We start from the raw sequence: 20,503 nt of genomic DNA on the forward strand, positions 1-20,503 counted from the left end.
CTCACTGTGGCTTGGGTGAGATTGGAAGGAAAAAGCAGGGTATGGGGGTATTGAGAAGAGAAGGGAGGAATTAGGAGCAGCATGTATAGATCACGCCAGAAGATCACCTGCCACAGGTCCAGGTGGTGGGATCCATCTATTTAATCAGCAAGTATTTCCTGAGTGCCAGCCCCTGGGCCTGTTGCTGCCCAGTGTGGAGCAGAGAGCCAAGCTTACCTGTGTGCTTGTGGCCCAGGGACACACACTGAAAACGTGCAGTTGAGCTTGGTCACTCCTGCGTGCTTGCTTCTTCTTGTTCCATGGCAAGTGTTGCTAGAGCCTTTGGGAATCTCCTCCTTCAACAAGCACAGAGGCATGGCAGAGACCCTCTTAAGAGAGGCGATGTGGAAACAACTGAATTCTACCCACAAGGGGCTCATGTTGGAGCTTCTGGGAACCCTGAGGCCAGAACCTTGGGGGCTTGGGGAAGATCCCAGGGATGGGGGATTCTCTTAGGCAACCCCGCCCCAACTTGCTGACTCACCTCCTCAGAAAGCAGAGCCTGAGACAGGGACTTGAGTGCAGGTGATTTATTTGGGAGATGGTCACCAGATGCACTAGTGAGAGAAGCCAGTCTGGGCAGGGAGGAGGTGGTGAACATGGGTCAGTGAACAGGGGAGTCCTGGAATGGGTGCCACAGGTCCCTCTAAGGAGCCTGGTAGGATGCATCTCAGGGTCAACTCAGTGATGCAAGGGTCTCCACTGCTCCCAGGCCTTTGTTGGAGTGTGGTCCTGGGGGCTGAGCAAAGTCCCAAGCAGAGGACCTCAGAAGAGACCGGCTCCTGCCTCCATAATGGTGGCTGAGGGGGCAGCTTCCCACTCGGTGGGATGAGGGAAACAAAGTCAAGAGAAATGTAGCTTAAATTAAATCCCCTCACAGCTCACAGCAGATAGATACCTGAAACATGCGGAGGGGGGCCCTCTTCAAGGACCTCGAGGCTGTCATAATGACTTCGTGCTTAAAAGTGACCTTATCTTGGCAGCAACTGGCCCATCCAGGTCCTGAGAGCCTCACTGCCAGAGTCCTTAGAGACTTACGCTCTCCCTAAGCCTCACTACGGAAGGAAGGAGTGTATAGTCAGTCCCTCCTCACAAGCCCAGTGCAGCTCTTTCTGCCCAAGGGTCCTGTCCTGTGCTATAACAAAATCACCTTTTTTTTTTGCACCAAAAAGGGCTCAAGAATTCTTTCTTGACCATTGGGCTCCATGAACCCACATCAGGTGGAGGCCCCGGGCTGAGGCCACATGGAAACTACTGTGGAGTTCACAGGTGTGGATACTGCAGAGTGAGTCTGCTCTCGAGCTCCTTGTAGGCAGGCTTGAAGCATGGGGAGAGGGTGCCATGACCGTCCTCTGTCATCGCTGGTGGGCCTGCAGAGAGAGAGAGGGCTGTGACCCCCTTCCGTCTGGGAGCAAATGCTGGGGTATCTTATCTCTGCACTCTTGACTCATACACTTCATTCATGAACTTGTTATCTGACGGCATTGACCAGTGCTTCCCTGCTGGGGACCGCTTTGGGTGCTGCAAATATCACAGAGAGGACACACATCCTGGTCCTTGAAAGGTCTTCATTCTAGAATGGCAACAGACAGTAAGCAGAGAAAGGAAGGCCTATGTAGGACAGCAAAGGAGAGTAGGGGGCAGGAGATGGGCTTCCCTGGGCAGGTGCCAAGCCAGGCGGTCCTGACGTGTTGTGGCCGGGCTCTGTGGGTTCTAGGAACAATGAGGGGGCTCTGTGTGCTGTGGGAGTGGATGGTGGATAGGGTAGGAAAGGGACCTGGGGTGGCCCAGGGAGGTCCAAGGAGGCCCTGGGTTCCAGCCCAAGTGTGAGAGAGGTCGGGGAATTCTGGCACAGAGCTGTGTCCCCGGCCAAGATGTACTTTGAAACAACCACTCTGCACGCGGCTGGGACATAAGCCACAGGGCAAGGGGGATTGGGGTGGCCTTCGGTGTCCACCGGCCATGTGAGCTGGTGTGGGGTGGCTTGGGCAGGCTGCAGGCAGGGCTGGTGGGGAGTGGTGGCCCTGCGGGCTGGAGGGTCTGGGCTGCACCAGGCGGACAGAGGGCACATTGGAGAGGGAGAGGGCTCGGGGGCTGGCGAAGCGGGACTTGAGTGTGACCACGGGGAGACGGGGGCGGGGGGCGGGGGGCGCAGGGAGCCTTGCACTCTGGGGGCAGCCAGTGCTGCTTGGTCCCACGTGCGAGCTCTGGGGGGCGCGGCGCAGGGGCCAGCAGCCGGGGCAGCGGTGTGGGGGCCTGTGGGCAGAGGCCAGCCCGCCTCGGTGCTGGGGGCACCGTCTCTCCCGAGCCGTCCGCACTTGTGTAAGCAGCGCTCCGACAGATGGGCCTTCTGGGATTGTGCAGCCACAGTGGACATGGCCTGGCTGTTCAGGGCACAGGAGAGAGGGTGCGCGATCGCGCCGGGAGCCTGCCGGCTGGCGTCCTCCTGCCTCCCTGCAGCGTGCGGAGCGCTGGGCCGGCGACCCCTGTCCTGTTGCTAAGCGCGCCTCTGCCTGCAGTGGGTGCAGCGGCCCCCAGTGCCGGGGGGCTGGGAAGTGCGGCTGGGCTGCCCCGTGGGCTCCAAGGTGGAGACGAGCTAGTGAAACTGCGCCCCGGGCCGGGGGAAGGGGCCTGGGAGGAGGCTGGGGCCCGGGGCAAGCCTGCGCCGCCTCCGCTGGCCACTGCCCCCCCCTCTAAGCAGCCACCGGGCCCGCGCGCCCCCCGGGAGCCGACGTCCACTCTGCGGGGGAGCTCTAAGGCCCAGCCTTCTCGTGGTGCCCCATGGACAGGCGAATCCTCTGCCTCCGAGTTAGCCGTGTGGTCTGCCGTCCACACGGGCCGCGCTGGTTAGATTTGGGATCCCAGGCACGACCTCTGAGCGGGGTCAGGCTCCTGCCTTGTCTGCCTTGGCTCTTCTCAGCCTTCCCTGTTTCTCGGCCTCTGACCCGGGCATCTCCCTTGTGGTTCACTGGGCTCTAATATGAGTGTAGCCACCGCTCCCTGGCAATGACCCCCAAAGATCTGGGCCCTGGTGCTTTGCTCCACCTCCAGGATCAAACAGATGTTGGTTTCATTTTAAGCCTGAGCATCTAAGACGGGTCCATTTGTCGGTGGGATTGACGTGGGTGAGGGTTAAGTGGTGTCCCCTCCCCCCCCCAAAAAAATTCACATGTTGGAGTCTTATTTTCCAGGACCTCAGAATGTATTGGGGCTTTGGAAGAAGTAATAAATTAAAATGAGGTTCTCGGGGTGGTGGTGTAATCTGTGAAGACACAGAGGGATGGTGGCCGCCCACCTCCAGCCACAGGGAGAGGCCGGGGACAGCTTCTCCTGTCACAGCCCTTGGGAGGAACCGACCCTGCTGACTTCATGACCTCAGGCTTCCAGACTCCAGAATGGTGAGATAATAAGCATCAATTCTAGAAGCAGCCCAGCCTGTCATCCTTTGCGGGGACGGCCCAGCAGACCAATGCAGAGTGTGAGAGCTTTACTGGGGGCAACATGTGTGAGGAGTACGAGGCAAAAGCAGAGCTGGTGAGAAGGGCGTGCAGACCCAACAGAGCAGAGGGAGCCTGGGGTCAGGGGGGTGCCCTCAGACCCCAGGATGCTCAGGTTCTCTAGTCCTCATCAGAGGGACACCCAGAAATGAGTGCAGCATCTGGTCATTGGCTGGCACTGATGTCTGGGAAGCGTAATGACCTCAGCTCCAACCAGGGGGCAGCAGCTGAATGGGGAGTCAGGCAGGTGCCACAGCAGGGGGTGGGGGGCCACTCCCCCGATGGCCCACTGCCCTCTGCCCTACTACCACAAGGAGGAAGCCAAGGGCACATCTTCCTGCCCGGGGCCAGAGTGATCTTATGCCTGGTACCGCCCTGCTCAGCCACCTCTGAGGTTCCCCGAGTGTAGGGAAGTAATCCCACCCCCTCACCTGGGCACAAGGGAGCTCATAGTGTTAACTGCTCCCCTCCTTGGCACCTAGACACCCTCCCTCTTGCACCTCTACCCCAGCCGACCACCCCCTTGTGATTGCTACACCTGCTTGTCCAGTGCCCATGTCCACCTTGCTCAGACTCACTATCTCCCCAGCAGCCCAGCATCTCTGTCCCCATGTGGTCCTTCTTTATTGTCTGCGGCACATGTGAGCCCAGCCCCGCTGCCTGCCTTCTCTCAGTTTCTGGGGCATCCACCAACCGGAGTAGACCCTGCGTGCTGGCCGTCCTCTGCGGGGGTGTCACATGGCCAGACCACCAGGCATGGGGGCTCGTCTAGGGCAGATCTGCACAAGTCTAGAGTGAGGCTAATGAGTGACCTTTCCTGATTCTAGTCCTGAGGCCCTGAAATTGGACTTTACAAATATTTATCGCTTCCAGAATTGTTTCTCCAGAATAGCCTCATGTTCTATTCACTTTTATTGTATAATAAACTACCCTGAAACACAGTGGCTTAACATAGGTGCCATTTCATTGTAGGTACAGCCTGTGGGTCAGGAAGCTAAGCAGGCTCTGCTGGGCAAGTCTTCTGTGTCTTGGGTGCTGTTGGAGCTCTTCCATGGTGTTCATGGGACTGGGTCAGCCTCACTTAGGCCTAGGGCACTTCAGTGGGTTCGCTGGATGGCGGTGGTGGGGGCGGGCAGACTGGTGATCCAAGCGACCAGGGGAGGTTTCCCCAGGGCTGCCATCTCAGGTGGCCAATTCCTGAGGTCCCGTGTCCCAGGAAGCCATCTTCCTCACCTTGGAAGTCCCCTAAAATCACCTCAGCCACTCTCTTGGCCAAGCCAATCACCACTGGAAGACATGAGGAAGTACATGCCTGTACCCACATTGATGCCTCTGAGTATCCAGAGGAATCCCTAGACACTGGGTCCTGGAGACTGCAACTCCAGATGACCCTGGCCCTCTGGACCTCACTGTCACATGGGAGAGCATTGGACTTTTGTTCTGCTGGACACACTGGATGTTTGAGTCTTCTTTGAGCAGTTTGGCTTGCTCTCGAATCCACTAGGCAAGAAACATGAGGAGCTGGTGTTTTAGGGAGGCTTGGCAGGGCTACAAAGAGTGAACTGGAAGAGAATGGGAACACATGCAGGGGGAGATGCTGTCTGGCTTTCCCACCTTGCGGCTTGGGGTCCCATCCAAGTGTCTGTCACTTGACATTTGAGTCTAGGATTGTCACTCAGCTCATCAAAGTCTGTACTTTCTCCTGTTGGTTAGGGGGAAGTCGGATGTTCCAATCCATGGAATAGGATGAGAAGACAGCCCCTGCAAATACCAAAAGTACTATTTTGAGAATTTTGGCTTTTTATCTCCATAGTTACTGTTAATTAGCTTCAGCTTTCTGGAGACTGTCTCTTGGCATCCAGAAATTAAGGAGAGAGAGCTTCTGACTGATGCCACAGAGTTGAAATGCAGCCAAGCCCTGCTGTCCAGGAGGGGCTCCCCAGGGTGCTGGGCCAGCTGCTCTGCCTGCATGCGGATGACTAGATGGCGAGGAGGCCTAACCCCGTCACAAGCCATAGGAACTGTACAACTCAGTGAGAGAAACTTCTGTACAGCAGAGCGGCTTAAAGCATCCGGAAGAAAACCTGGAACCCAAGAGCAAAGATCTGGGCTGTGTCCTCCCCACCCACATGGCCACCTCAGCAGAAGATTGAGAGATCGGTTAGCTTCTCCAAGAACCCTTGTCACCTTCTGTAGCGTGGGGGTGGTGCTCCCTGTGTTCACCGAGTTGGTCCTTTGAGACAGCACTTTGCACACAGCAGGTGTGCTGTCAGGTGACAGGCATGGGCTGTTGTACTTGCCTGGTCTCCCGAGTCACCCCAGACCTCTCCCCTTGCCCTTTCCCTCATGCAGAGCCACATGAAGAAGGGTGTGATGGGAAGAATATGGCTTTACGTTCGCACATGCTGGAGGTCAGATGATCTCTGTGTGACCTTGAACAACTTACCTCACTTTTCTGGATCTCAATGTGTCCATCTTTAAAGTGGGCACAGTAATGACTACCTTGCAGGTTATTATAAAATCAGGGTGATGTATGAAGGTGGTGGCCCACAGTGGGCACTCAATAATGAAGACTTAGATTGCATGCCTCTCGCTCAGTCTCTGTCTATGCTATATCCACATATCTCTGCCCATCTGTCCACATCTGTATACTCACACCTGTCCTCACCTAAGGGAGAGGAAGGGTGTGTGGGAAAACTAAGAGAAGGTCTAGCTGACTGCCCTCGTGTATTTGGGCTGCTATTGCAAAACGCCAGAGACTGGATGGCTTACCAGCAATAGAAATTAATTTCTTTCAGTTCTGGATGCTGGAAGTCCAAGATTGGGAGACTGGCATGGTCAGGGGAGGGTCGCCTTCTGGGTTGCAGACAGCTGCGTCCTCACATGGAGAAAGGGGTAAGGGAGCTCCCTGGTCCTTTTATGAGGACGCTGGCCCCATTCCTGAGGGCTCCAGGCTCCTTCCCTGATCACCTCCCTGTGGTTCCACTTCCCAACACTCTCACGCTGCAGGTGAGGTTTCAATGTATGAATTCTGGGGAAACACAAACATGCAAGCCCCAGAAGTATCTTTGGGCAATGCAGAGCAAGGTTGATGGTATTTCCAGAAATTGGCCCCACCAATATTTCTGGTCCCACATGCTCCTCCAGTGACTCCTCCCTGTCACCGCCCGTCATAAGCCAGAGCCCGTGTCCCTGCCCTTTGCCCCCGCCAAGTGGGCCCTTGTCCCCACGTCAGTGAACAAAATGTGGCAGAAGTAAGTGTGCAAAGTGCTGCAAGACTTCCAAGACTAGGTTGTGTAAGGGCAGGGAATTGTCTATACCTCTTGGGTCACGTGCCTTGGCTAGCAGTCTTGGGTGACACTGGGAAGTCCAGCCGCCCCAGGTCTGCCACAGTCCAGTGACCACGTGGGGAGATGCTCTAGGAGCCCGTGCTGCTGCAGGGCCTGCAGCCCAGCCCCCACCACAGCTGAATGGAACAGACACCAGGGGTCCCCACTGAGTGCCTTGATCTCAAACTTTAACAAAGTGAATGTTGTTGTTTAGCTACCAGACTTGGGGAGGTTTGTTCAGCAGCAATACTTGAGTGGGGAAGAAAAGGAATTTCAGAGGCACAATTGCAAATGGATTTCTAAAGTGCCAACATAGAATGTTTCTTCCCAAAGCTGACTTTCTACCTATGCATGGTGCAGGATTTGAGAGATGAGGGGGAGTCTCTGGCATGAAAATATTATCCCCATTAGTCTTTGTCGATGCATTTATTATAACTTACAGAGTTTCATTCATTAGGCTGGGACATTTCACCTTAATCTGGTCCCAGTTTCCAGAAACTACAGCAAGTCACTTAGACTTTAGCATAACTGAGTGTGGAGGTGATCTTTCTAAAGCAGAGGCTGTGGGTGCCTGGAGGAGTGCCTGGACTGTATGAGGTATTAGGAGAGCTCAAGGAAAGTGTGACAGACTAGACGTTGCTTTTGCCTTTCCCAAAATTTCCTAGGCTGGCCCAGAGAATATCCCTGCTTGGGTCAAAGCTGGAGCCCCCTTTGATGGGAGAGCTGTTCTGAAGCTGTCACTCAGCCTCCATGGTGGTCCATGTCCACCCAGTGCCATCGGGGCTCCCTCCTGCCCAGAGTCAAACAGCACTTTTTCTCAAGATCTTCACATGTGACAGGCCCAGGGGTCACCCTTTCTGGGAACCTGCTCACTGCTCTCCTGCTCCCCTCCCCTGGGCCCGCTCCCCTGTGAGTGCCTTCTCCTCACCCTCCCCTTCAGACTGACAACATATTGCTTTCAGGCCTCTTGCTTCTGGTTTGTCGAGTAAGCTGCCATTTACCCTGCACCCTGTGCTCCCCTACCCCAGCAGGCTTCCCCCTAAGGTGGCCTCAGGGTGTGAGACGTAGGTTTGTGTGGGACCTGGTCTGTGTTCAGCCCTCGACCCCACCAGAAGGTGAGTGTCTTCTCCAAAACAGGCAGGCGACATGCCAGGGCAAAACTTGCTTCTTCTCCACCACTCTGGTTGTGTTAAGGTACCACATGATGGGATGCAGGTGCTGCTAGGTAATATTCTTAAAATCACAGCCTGAGGGGGGCTCAGGCATGGTTAGAAGATTCTATTGCAAAGCCATAGGCTGCGGCCTGTGGCCAGGCTGAGGCGTGCTTTGCAGGCATCGATGCTGCCGTGTCAATGGGCAAGTCCCCAAACATCCTCTGCTTCCCTTCTCTTCTCCCCCAGAGCTCTCTACTGCCCAGGGAGGGCTCAGCCCTTACTCTGAGGATGATGCTCATGCTCAACCGGTGCTTATTTTTTATATGGAGTCCTGGATATCAGCAAGGCCATGACCACAAAATACCAGATTTCCTAATGGCCACTACCTTGGACTCACAGCAGCCCACCACCCTGGCTCAGGCAGTGAAGGCATTTCCACTTTGCTCCATGAAGACGCCTGAATGCAAGCCTTCAGTTGTGGTTTCTGCAACATTCCCCAGGACCACCATTAAAATAATGCTATTCCCTTCAAACGCCGGTGTGTAATGCAGGTATGCCTCTCCTTACCTCCTAGGACACGGAGAGGCAGAGCTTCAACAGGAAGATGCCTGCGGCAACATGGTTGAGAACAGGAAAGGCCTGTGGTGGGTGCCCTAATCAACGCAACTGTGCATGCCCCAGGGCGGGTGTCCCCATGTCCACCTGTCTACCAACCAGCCCAACAAAACATGATCATATAAGCATCAGTCGAGTTCACCCCACCACTGGCATGCAGGGTGTTCAAAGTCATCCGAGATCCCCACTGCTGGGGAGAGAAGGGCTATAAGGGCACGTGAGCAAAGCTATGGAATGTAAGAGGGAAGGTGAGCTTTGCAGTTTTCAGAGTCAGAGGATCACCTGAGGCTGCTCTCTTAATTTTCTGAGCGGGGAAACTGGCCCCAGAGAAGTCACATTTTCAGTTCAAGGTCACCGAGCCCAGCATCCCTTGTTTGAGTACCTGGTGCATGGCCCAGGCAAGAGCGATGACTGGATGAAGGCTCATGAGGTCTAGGCCCAAGGCCAGAGCAAGACACTTGGGGCCAGGAAGAGAGTTAAAGCATAAACAACAGCAGTGGAACATGGAGTGTTTGGCTCGTGGACAGTGCGAGCCCATTCCACACCCTGCCTAGAGGTGCACATCTATGTTGGCTTGTCCCTTCCCTACCTCACTTCTCCACGCCCCCTAATGCTGCCACTATGGTCACCTCCTCCTAACCTACAGGCACTGGCATCCGCAACAGGGAGAAGTGAACCCAAGCCACTTCCATCAGAGGACAGACAAGCGCCTTCCAAAGCAAGGCTGAGGACTGCAAGGCTGGGGTCAGCGTGGCCCCCCATGCTTTCCTCTTCATTTGTAGCCAAACAGCGATCAAGAGGCGGAGCGAGGGTCTGAAGCAGATCACTGCCATGGAGCCCACACTGTGCAACTTCAGAGAAACCATTTCCCTGGAATGTACGTGTATACAAATAGAGGAAGTTGCTGAAGACTCACGATGCCAGAAAAGCAGGTGTGCCTGAGAGCCGGGTGTGGAGTTGGCCACAGTGCAGGGCGTGCACTGAGTCACCAGCTGGCCTTTCCTGTGCACGGCCAGATGACCCAGCAGTGCGGCAGGATTTTGGAAATGATGGCAGCTGCTTGTCCAAGAAGCTCCTTGCTACTGCAAACTCTGGCCTCCCAATTAGCCCAGGCAAAATCATTACACTGGAATCAGGAGACTGGAGCTAGACCCTGACCGAGCTATCCATTTGCTGTGTGACCTTGGGTGGCTTGCTTTACCACACTGAGCCTTCATTGCTTTGTAAACTATATGATTACCTTCAAGTATAATCAGAGGTCAAAGAAGCCCAGGAGAGTTTCATGGAAGAGGTCTCTCCTCGACCTCGGCTGCAGTGTTTACTGAGTGCCCAGGAATGGTGTGGCCCCAGTATAAATTATCCCACAGCCAAGATCGTCACCTCAGGGAACCCAAAAGCAGAACCTTCATCCAGTTTGGGTTTTTGAGATTTATTCTGAAAGAAAACTTTTTGAAGAAATGGCTAGAAATTGCTCTCACACAACAGCAAAGACATAGCCATTTTTCAAAGAAAGCTGTTTTCTAGTCAAATTTGTGATATTAATATAAGTCATTTATTGGAGAAGAATGATTCGATTGGATTTTTGTTGTTGTTGTTGTTTGGATATTAGCAGAGGTAAGTCGATATTTTTGGTTTGACCTTTTTTTTTTTCTTGCATTAAATACAATGCTCCCAAAGTGACATAACAGATATGTGGGGGAAAGCTTGAGGTTAAAACTTGAAAAATACTAAGAAATCTAAAAATCTAGATCAATGTCTCACAGACTTGAGTCTTGGGTTCCAAGACAACTGCCTGAGGATTATCTGTTTTCTGCAAGAATGTTTCTTCCTTGTGCCAGCTTTTGGTGAAAAGCTAGAAGTAGGAATAGGAGTCAAGTCCATTTGTTCTGGAGGGGCACTGGATGTCGCAGTGGGTTAAGTGTCTGCCTTCAGCTCAGGTCATGATTCCAGGGTCCTGGGATCGAGTCCTGTGTCAAGCTCCTGGCTCAGCAGGGAGTCTGCTTTCCCTCTCCCTCTGCCTCTCCCCCTGCTCCTGCTCTCTCTCAAAAAAATAAATAAAGTCTTTTTTTAAAAAAAAGCCTGTTTGGTCTGGAGGCTGCAGTGCAGGTCAGAACTGCACTCCCTTTGTGGTGCTCACACAGGACTCCTTTCTTGGTGGCAGAGAAACCAGAGGTGGTCCTTCAGGTTTCATGATAGTTTCTTGCCAAGTGAGGACTGCATGAGGCTGCAGCCACATGCTAGCAGATGGGGGCTCCCAGTGACTCAAACAGGAGAGAGGGACACCTTTCCCCAGATTCATGAGAGCCTGCACTGTGAGTCCTCCTCAGGCATGCTGCTAGTTGAGATTTTATTTGGGCAGTTTCTCTGTTGTCGTATTAAGCCAATGTCATTAAATCAAACCATTTTGGCCTTTGAGTCTAGCTTGTAACTTATTTGTAAATGTTTTGGTTTGATAGTTATGTGAGAATTAAAGCATACAGTGATGATAGAAGCACCTACTCAAGTACCTGGCGGGAAATACGACCTCCCATAGCCCAAATATTGTGGTGCACATTTTAGTGGTTTAAAAAGAGCCTAGCCCCTCAGATTAAAAATAATAATAATAATAAAGAAGAAGAAGAAATGCTCTTGGTTTGGAGACTGAAGGACCCAGTTTAGCTCAGTGTCCATCCTTGGAGCAGTCAGCAGGCCCCAGGGAAGGGTCCTCCCTGCAGGAACATGGCAGGCAGTGCTCTTGGTAGGTGGGAAAGGATGAGGAGCAGGGCCGCACAAGGGAGCTCCCTTCCCTTGGCTTCCAGCACGACCAGGGCATGTGGGTGCTTTCCTCAATTCAAGGGCCCGAAACAAGGTATAGATCTTGGGACATCTGCTCAAAGGCAGGAGGTGGTAAGCAGCTTCCAGAACAGCTTCTGGAATGGTGGAGGGGAGAGAAGAAGGACCCTGGTGTGGAGCCACTCACTGAGTGTGTGAACGTGGGTCAGGAAGCCTCTGGCACAGTACAAGTCTTCACTGGTTCATTTATACCATTTAAAAGCAGTAACAATAAAGCTCACTGCCCAGCTGGTTGTAGGGATGCAATGCCAGCACAGATGTCAGTGGGCTGTGGCCCCTGGCACAGAGTAGGCGCTCAGCAAATGCCATTCGGTGCCCTGGTGCCAAAACCTGCCAGTGTGTGCCAGGAACCGCCCAGCCTCTGCACACAGCCTGAGGCCCGGCCTTGAGCTCTGGGAACAGCCTGTCCTCTTCATGGTAGCCTCTGTTTGCATGTAATCTGATTTCATTAGGACAAAAGTGGGGACGTTGAGGCAGAAGGAGAAAGAAGTACTCTGTGACATGTCCAACTACAACTATTCTGGATTTGTATTTTTATATTTATTTAAGTTTTTTATTTATTCATTTGAGAGAAATGGAGAGAGACAGAGCACAAGCAAGGGGAGAGCAGAGGCAGAGGGAGAAGCAGGCTCCCTACTGAGCAGGGACCTGATGGGGGTTTCATCCCAGGGCTCTGAGACCATGACCTGAGCCGAAGGCAGATGCTTAACTGCCTGAGTCACCCAGGGGCCCCATTCTGGATTTTTAAAAAATGAAAGGCCTCTGAAGGTTGTAACACATTGGGCAAATATTCCTGAAGCCATTGAAATGGTGCTTTGCTTTCACAGCATGACACAGCTCACCAAACAAATGACTGCACCCAGTGCTCATCGCCCATCACCCAGTCACCCCCACCCCCCACCCACCTCCTGTCCACTACCCCTAGTTCGTTTCCCAGAGTTAGGAGTCTCTCATGTTCTGTCTCCCTCTCTGATATTTCCCACTTATTTTTTCTCCTTTCCCCTTTGTTCCCTATTACTATTTTTTATATTCCCCAAATGTATGAGACCATATAATGTTTGTCCTTCTCCGACTGACTTACTTCACTCAGCATAATACCCTCCAGTTCCATCCACGTTGAAGCAAATGGTGGGTATTTGTCATTTCTAATGGCTGAGGAATATCCCATTGTATACATAAACCACATCTTCTTTATCCATCATCTTTCGATGGACACTGAGGCTCCCTCCACAGTTTGGCTATTGTGGCCATTGCTGCTAGAAACATCGGGGTGCAGGTGTCCCGGCGTTTCATTGCATCTGAATCTTTGGGGTAAATCCCCAACAGTGCAATTGCTGGGTCGTAGGGCAGGTCTATTTTTAACTCTTTGAGGAACCTCCACACAGTTTTCCAGAGTGACTGCACCAGTTCACATTCCCACCAACAGTGTATGAGGGTTCCCTTTTCTCTGCATCCTCTCCAACATTTGTGGTTTCCTGCCTTGTTAATTTGCCCCATTCTCACTGGTGTGAGGTGGGATCTCATTGTGGTTTTGATTTGTATTTCCCTGATGGCAAGTGATGCAGAGCATTTTCTCATGTGCATGTTGGCCATGTCTATGTCTTCCTCTGTGAGATTTCTCTTCATGTCTTTTGCCCATTTCATGATTGGATTGTTTGTTTCTTTGGTGTTGAGTTTAATAAGTTCTTTATAGATCTTGGAAACTAGCCCTTTATCTGATATGTCATTTGCAAAAATCTTCTCCCATTCTGTAGGTTGTCTTTTAGTTTTGTTGACTGTATCCTTTGCTGTGCAGAAGCTTCTTATCTTGATGAAGTCCCAATAGTTCATTTTTGCTTTTGTTTCTTTTGCCTTCGTGGATGTATCTTGCAAGAAGTTACTGTGGCCGAGTTAAAAAAGGGTGTTGCCTGTGTTCTTCTCTAGGATTTTGATGGAATCTTGTCTCACATTTAGATCTTTCATCCATTTTGAGTTTATCTTTGTGTCTGGTGCAAGAGAGTGGTCTAGTTTCACTGGGTGTTATTCTATATGTTGGCAAATTGAACACCAGTAAAAACTAAATTTATTAAAACAAAAAACAAATGACTCTGCAATCTCAGTCGCAGCTGTTCTCTGGGCTATTCCTCTAGCCTGGCTCAAGGCTGCATGCCTGAGCCTGCTTGTCTTGGGGACCTTGGAAGCCCCGTCTCTATAGATCCTTCAAATAGCGACAGCATTCCAGCCACCAGATGGTAGGGGAATTTGAACAAAGAGCTTTTCACTGACTACCTTAGCTGGAATTATTCATACTCTTCGCAGAATCTTGAGATTTAGGCAGCCAGTCCACTAGTCGACACTTACCAAACTCCTACTATGTATCAGGGATGTCGAAAAGAGCTGGGGATGAGTGTGGAGGAGATGACCTGGGTGTTTATTTAACATGTGTTTACCAGGTGGTAGATGCATCAGCTGCCTGCCCCGTCCTGGGGACCCTATATGGTGATAAGTGCTATGGAGAAAGGCATAGCAAGGAACTATGAGTAGAAGTGTGGGGTCTCAGGGCTCCTATCAATAGTGTGGGGAGGGAAGGCCCCTCTCAGTAGGTGAAGGGAGTAAATGTCTGTAGGAGCTGATGGCGTTAGCTGGAAAAAGAACATCCCAGGCAGAGGGAATAGCGGGTGCAAAGGTCCTGAAGTGACATGTGCTTGATGTATTCTAAGAAAAGCCAGGAAACATATGTAAAGTGTGGGACAATAAATATATAGGTTCTAGAGCTACCAAGGCTCTTGCAAGTTTCCAGTAACACAACATGGCAGGTGGTATGGGTCTCTGCTCCTATCCCTTAGGTTGCTGTGAGAGCTGACAGCCTGGCTGTGAAGCAGAACACTAGACCTTAACGTTCAAATCCAGCCCGGTCCTCATGCCCCTGGAAGAGCGTATCTGCGTCCTTGCTGCGCTGAACCTGCTGAGCACTGCTGTCACCACACCCGCTGGTCTTACCCTCTGCACACCTACCTCCCCTTCCACCTGGAGCACCTGGCACAGCGCCCGGCATGTCACGGACATTTGTCAGTGTTTCTGGAAGCACTAGGAGAACACATAAGCACTGTGTATCCACAGTCATCCCCTGTGCACTGCTACCCAGGGTGTGTTTTCCAAAATACGCAGCAGACACATTTCCCCCAGAGTATTTCAGAGAGGTTTGGGTCAAGGTTGTTTTAAATAACTTCCCTGGTACTTAAATTGACTCCTTTTCTGTTTTCCCCTGCAGTCTGCACTGTGAGGGTCGGTTATTGCCTCAAAGACCTGTGTCTTGGGCCGTGCTGTGGGTTTAGCAGAGAGCAGTGTTTGGGCTTGCCTTCCAGAAGCGGCCTGAGCCCCCGTGCAATATGCCGTGATGACTAATATGTGACTTAGGCCTGCCGCCTGCCCTGAGCCAGTTCCTCCAAGGAATGAATGTGAAGAGCAGAAACCTTGGCTTAACTCAGTCTCCTGGGGCCCAACCCACCCTTGGGAAAAGACACAGGGTTCACTCAGGTGGCCACCGAGTCTGAACTGGCTGCTTCTTAGCACAGGTCAAACTCATGTGCCCTAAAGGGAAAAAGTTCTATGTGGGAAGGAGAAAATCCAGTTTTCCCTGAAAGCCAGAGGCCAAAGGAGGGTGGGGACGTCTGAGTCAACCCTGCCTCCCCCTCCCTTCTCCTGCAAGCTGTACTTTCAGAGCCCACTGGAGGTCACAGTGAGCATCATGAGACTTGTGAAATCTTGAGACGCTTTAGGGAAATAAACAAAGAGGAACTCAGGGTCAGATGTCCCAGGTGCCGGTCCACTCCTGAGGTGGGGTCAATGTTGGCCTGAGGTCCTGTGGCCATGGCTACACACATGTGTTGACTGAGGTGTGGCAGGGATGACTCCCCAGAGGATGTCAGGAAAATGGGATTTTCATCTGCAGACAAATGGGGTTTTGAGCCCCAGAACTATCTCTGTGTGCCATATGCTTGGTGCAGAACAAACACTGGGGACTCTGAGCAAAAGGTCCAGACCGGGTGGGGTCCCCCGCCTCTGCCACTGTGCACTGAGGAGGGCCTGTGGGTGCTGATGAGACCTGGAATTGCAGGCAGAGTTGCCCTAAACTGCTCCAGGTCAGGAGGCGCCAGTACAGACCTCCAGTTACAAATTATTTTTCTTTCCAGTTTAAAAATGTCCTATAATATTTATTACAGAAATTTGGAAAAGAGAATTTGGGAATGATTTGAGACAAGAAGTCATCCATATGCCACCACCCTAAGAGGATCACTGCTGTGGATTTGGTGTCGTTTCCGACACGCTGAGGTCACTCTGCAAAGAAGCTTAAACCTTGGATGTTAGAAGATAAACATTCCCCTCTATGTGCATAAGCTTTTTGTGAACATAATTTAATTTATGCATAATACATCATCATGTGGTTACATGATAGTTTAGTTAACCAGGATATTATTGTTGGGTTAACACAACACCCTATTTTTTTATTCCAATAATGGTTCCATGATATTCATGTGAAACATTGGTTTGTAACTCATATTATTCCTTTAGGATAGATTCCCTTAAAAATAATTATCTGTAGGGGCGCCTGAGTGGCTCAGTTGAGCATCTGGCTCTTGATTTCAGCTCAGGTCATGATCTCAGGGTTGTGAGATTGAGCCCCCAAGTTGGGCTCTGGGCTGGAGTGGAGCCTGCTTCAGATTCTCTCCCTCTCCCTCTGCCCCTCCCCACTCGCCCCTGCTCATGCTCATGTGCTCTCTCTCTCTCTCTCTCTCTTTTTTTAAGTGATTACCTGTAGAAAAGCCTAAGTGCTTTTAAGCATGTGCACGTATCTGCATACATATGCACACACACACACACACACACACACATCTCACGTGCTTGGTCAGGTTACTTCATCTTTCTGGATCTGACTTTTTGTCTTTGTGAAATGAGGGGTCAGAGCACATGACCCCTAGGTTTCTTGCAGCTGGAGTGTGAAAATGATTGTTCACAAAAGACTTTGCATGGATATATTCATGGTAGACTTTAATGATGCACATAAGTGTATGTCTGCCCTGACACTCTTTGAGCATTTCTGAATCAAATCTTTTAACCTAAACATTTTTCACATGTACCCCTAGTGCATGTGTATTTGTTTATAAATTACAATTATGCACTACTATCAATTCAATATGGAGACTTAGTCAAGTTTTGTTTCTGCCTTATTTTTTAGCTAGAAAATGATATAGTCACTGGCTTGGAATCCCTGCTGGGTGACCCCCATTGCTGTGGACATCTCCCTGATTTCCCAGTGGTGCCCTGTGTTCCTCGTATTGAATGTTGAGGGACCAGGGCATGGGAAAGACAGTGACTTTAAAATTATAACTGAAGAACATGCAGTCAACACCCAATTATGTTGCACACTCTTGAGCATAAAGACCACCTTGGTCCTCCTCGGGCCCTTCCAAACCTGCCCTCCCTGCAGGACGTGAGGACAACCTAGTATGGCCTGCATATGTGACTCTGCCCATCTCGGGGAGGTGGCTTTCCAGCGGTGTGGAAAAGGTGTGGCTGGTGTGGCAGGAATTACTGAAGATCATGTGATATTGCCTACAGCCCCCTTTCATCCTCTTTGGATCCAACTTTTTCACAAGGCCCTGAATTAAGGGATCAGAAATGAAAGAGTTATTCAAAATCCTCCAGATGCCTTGATTTAAATCTGGAAGAGAAATTAACAGTGAAGTCACAGATAATGTACAGGAGCTACAAAGTATGAGTAGACACAAGTAGGTGTGGATTTGTATTAATTTAGGGAGCTTCCCTGATGAGCTACAGGGCAGGGAGCCCACATTCTAGTAATATCCAGGGAAGGTGGGGGATTTCCATTCTCCAGGGCTTTGGAGGCTCAAAACTCTGGAGTCCAGCTACCATACCACCCCTCAGCCCTCTTCTGATGTCCACCTGTCTCTGGGCACCGAGAGCCTGGGCCACCTCCTTTCCTCTCTACACAACACAGTTTAAAACCTGTTCGTACGTTGCTACTTCTACTCTCATAGCATCATTGAGTTGGTGCTAACTGACATCTTGCCTGGGTATCATTGAAGACAGGCTCTGAGTAAAAGTGAGCCTCCCCCAAAGTTTTAAAATTGCCACCAGTATTATGATAACCCAGCATTCCTGCTTCCTAATTTAGTAACCTTTCAGAAAGCAAATGCTTAACAAGTGATGTTTACAAGAAGATAGTGATAGGGAGGGCCTGTGATTGGGGGCGATGCTCAGAGAATCATGAGCTCCCTCAGCCACAGGACACGTGTGGTCTCCAGTGTATGTGATGAGCCCTGGCACCACTTGGCACCATAGCTGCTGTCTGATTGCTTAGGGAGGACCCCAGGGCACCCAGCAAGATCAGTCTGGTCCCTGCAGACAAACTGAGAGACATGTATTGTGTGTGCTATAAATAATCTCTGACAGGCTAGGCCCACAGAGTTTCCTGGTCCTTGATTCTAATTGAATGAGCAATTTGACAAGCTTCCTACAGTCCGTCTCTTTGTGCCAGCAGGACAGCCTAGACTTCCATATTAGGCTGGAGCTGGAGGCATTAGCTGAGCAGCAGCTGGACTTTCCTTCTCCAATCTGCAGGCGTTGAATGAATGGTGGCCTCGCACACTAAGATTCAATCCTTCCACACTTATGGATGTCTACCCCCTTGCAACTCAGCACAAAACAGGCTCAGTCCTTAAATGTCCTCTGCCTCACATGCTACTTCGTCTCTTTCCAGTGAGATTTCCAGAGCTGCGTGCCTTCTCACAGTGACCTGGAGCCTGCGTCGACCCACCCCCCCTTGCTTGTGAGAGCAGATTGTGAGATTTGGGGGAATCGTGTGAGCTGATTGTTTTAAATACAGCCGTTATGAAAAATAAACTATGTAAACTTAAGTAAATAAACTGTATTGAAACAAAGGTAGCAAATGTTTAAAACTTACAAGTTTTTGGTTATTTTTACAACAACCTGTGCTCTCAAGGTTATTCAGTACCTTTAGAGGGGGAAATGCTCTATGATGGTGTGTCCTCACCTACCTTCTCTGCTCCGTGTTCAGTGCCATTCGGCAGACAGAGATCAGCCCCAGCAAAAGTATTTACATCACGGACAGAGGCAAATGCTACAAGGAAGGGATCTTTTTCCTGGGGAGGAGGAAGTTTGCAATTTACTGGGACCACTGCATGAGATGTTCCCAGGGCCTGGCTATGCTTTATCCCCCCGCTGGGCACTCGGAGGACAGGCATCCCCCAACAACATTCTGCAGAGAAGCTTCTCCAAGTTTCTCTGAAATGTCTTCCCTTGGGAGAACCTGCGGGGTGTCTCTGAGGGCAGGACCAGGCCAAGATACTAGCAGATCCATTTCTACCTGTGTGGGGACCTCTGTGGTGACCCTCTGGCTTATCTCTAGCCCTGCCTCCCTGTCCTGTGTTGCTGGGCTTTCTGATCCCAGAGTCATGGGCCAGGTGGCATAAGAGGCAAAGGGCCTAGAGTTCAAAGCCTGCCTTGGTCATGACCTAGCTGCTGTGTACCCCTGCCTCCTCATCTGTTAGTGGAATGATCCTAGGGCTCCCTTTCTGGGGCTGTCATGAAGCTAAAAATCCATAAAAAAGAAATGATCAAAGTCATCGTGACTGGTCTTACATTCGCTCTGGGCTGATGCCCTGGCTCCCCTCGACGGTGCTGCCTTAACCTGTCTGAGTTGCCTTACTGGCTTCCAAGGGTGTGACAGGATGTGCACGCCAGAGGGTCTAGCCAGGCCCAGCACACCATGGGGGCATGCAGGCATACCTCAGTAGGCCTGGGTAATAGCAGAGGGGAAAGTCATTATTTGATCAGCGAGCTGGAGGGGTAGGCAAGGAGTCAATCTACATGTCCTGTGGACACTGTTGCTGCGAGCCACAGGCTGGCTCTCCACCCCTCATGGGGTCTGGAGCCAAAGCAGCATGGAGACTCTCATTCTACTTTCTCCTCTGCCTTCCGCCCCCCACCCCAGGTCCCGGCCTCACCTCACAGCCACCCGCCTCTGTGGCCATCCATCCAGGTCTCTGGGTGTTTCTCTCCACAGGGAGCTGACAGGTAGTCAGGGACTTAAATCAGCACTTAGCTTCTAAAGCCAAGCAAACAAAGCATTTCTTAAAAGCCTTCTTAATTCAACAAAAGCTCTCTTCACACTGATGTGAGAGTCTGCAAATGCAGGCTGCTGTCTGAGAGGTCATCATCAGTCAGGACGACTGCATGATGTGGAGACTGAGGTGTTCAAGCAGGCTGGGCAGAGCGGGAAACACTTCACTATCATCACCTAAACCCTCAGACAGCCATCAGTCAGCCTGTCCTCATCTCCTGTAATGATCATGTTCCTCTGCAATTGGCCACAGAGATTGATATCTTCACAGCAAATCTGATTTCTCTGCTCATTTTCTAGGTTGACTTGTCAGAGAAAGTTTTCTTGGGAAGAAACAATGAGTTCCTTAAACTCTAGTCTTAAAGGACAGTGCCTTTGACAACTTTTTCCTTGCAATTCTAACTTTTTATTTTGGACATTTTCAATCACATATAGAAGTCAAGGAAATAATTTAATAACAACCAATAACATGATGACCTTCATGTGCCCATCACATGAAGGCACTGGCTTCAGTAACATTGATGCACAGCCAATCCCATCTTGTCTGCATCCCATCCATCAGATCCCAGGCAGGGTAATAGCTTGTCCACAAATATTTCAGAAAACATCTCTAGTGCACAAAGAAACTTTAAAAGTATATAGTCTAATAGCAACAGCATACTTTAAAAAAGGATAATCATCATAAAATACCCAGTTAGGTCTCTATTATCTTAATAGTCCCGTGATGAATCTCTATGACGTTTCTGAATTGGGAACCAAGTAAAGTGCAAAATAGCAATTAGCTGATATGTCTCTTAAGCCTCCTTTAGCCTATAGGTTCCTCTCTCCCTCTCTTTTCCCCTTCCCAGCACCCCCATCCCTGCCAGGAAGAAGCTAGTTATTTATCTTGCAGAG

The 20,503-nt window shown here is 50.9% G+C and overlaps 1 long non-coding RNA gene across 2 annotated transcripts; it reads left to right on the top strand.

Annotated features, from left to right (window-relative positions):
- Positions 1 to 3,453: 3,453 nt before the first annotated feature.
- On the top strand, positions 3,454 to 4,477 carry LOC111092130. 2 transcript variants are annotated; one of them, XR_005377442.1, is made up of 2 exons: positions 3,454 to 3,573; positions 4,126 to 4,477. It is a non-coding gene; the product is annotated as an uncharacterized LOC111092130 (long non-coding RNA). The 2 variants fall into 2 exon arrangements; XR_005377441.1 differs by having other exon boundaries at positions 4,129 to 4,477.
- Positions 4,478 to 20,503: the final 16,026 nt, after the last annotated feature.

The sequence above is a fragment of the Canis lupus genome, chromosome 24 (genome assembly GCF_011100685.1).
Source record: "Canis lupus familiaris isolate Mischka breed German Shepherd chromosome 24, alternate assembly UU_Cfam_GSD_1.0, whole genome shotgun sequence".
NCBI lineage: Eukaryota > Metazoa > Chordata > Mammalia > Carnivora > Canidae > Canis > Canis lupus.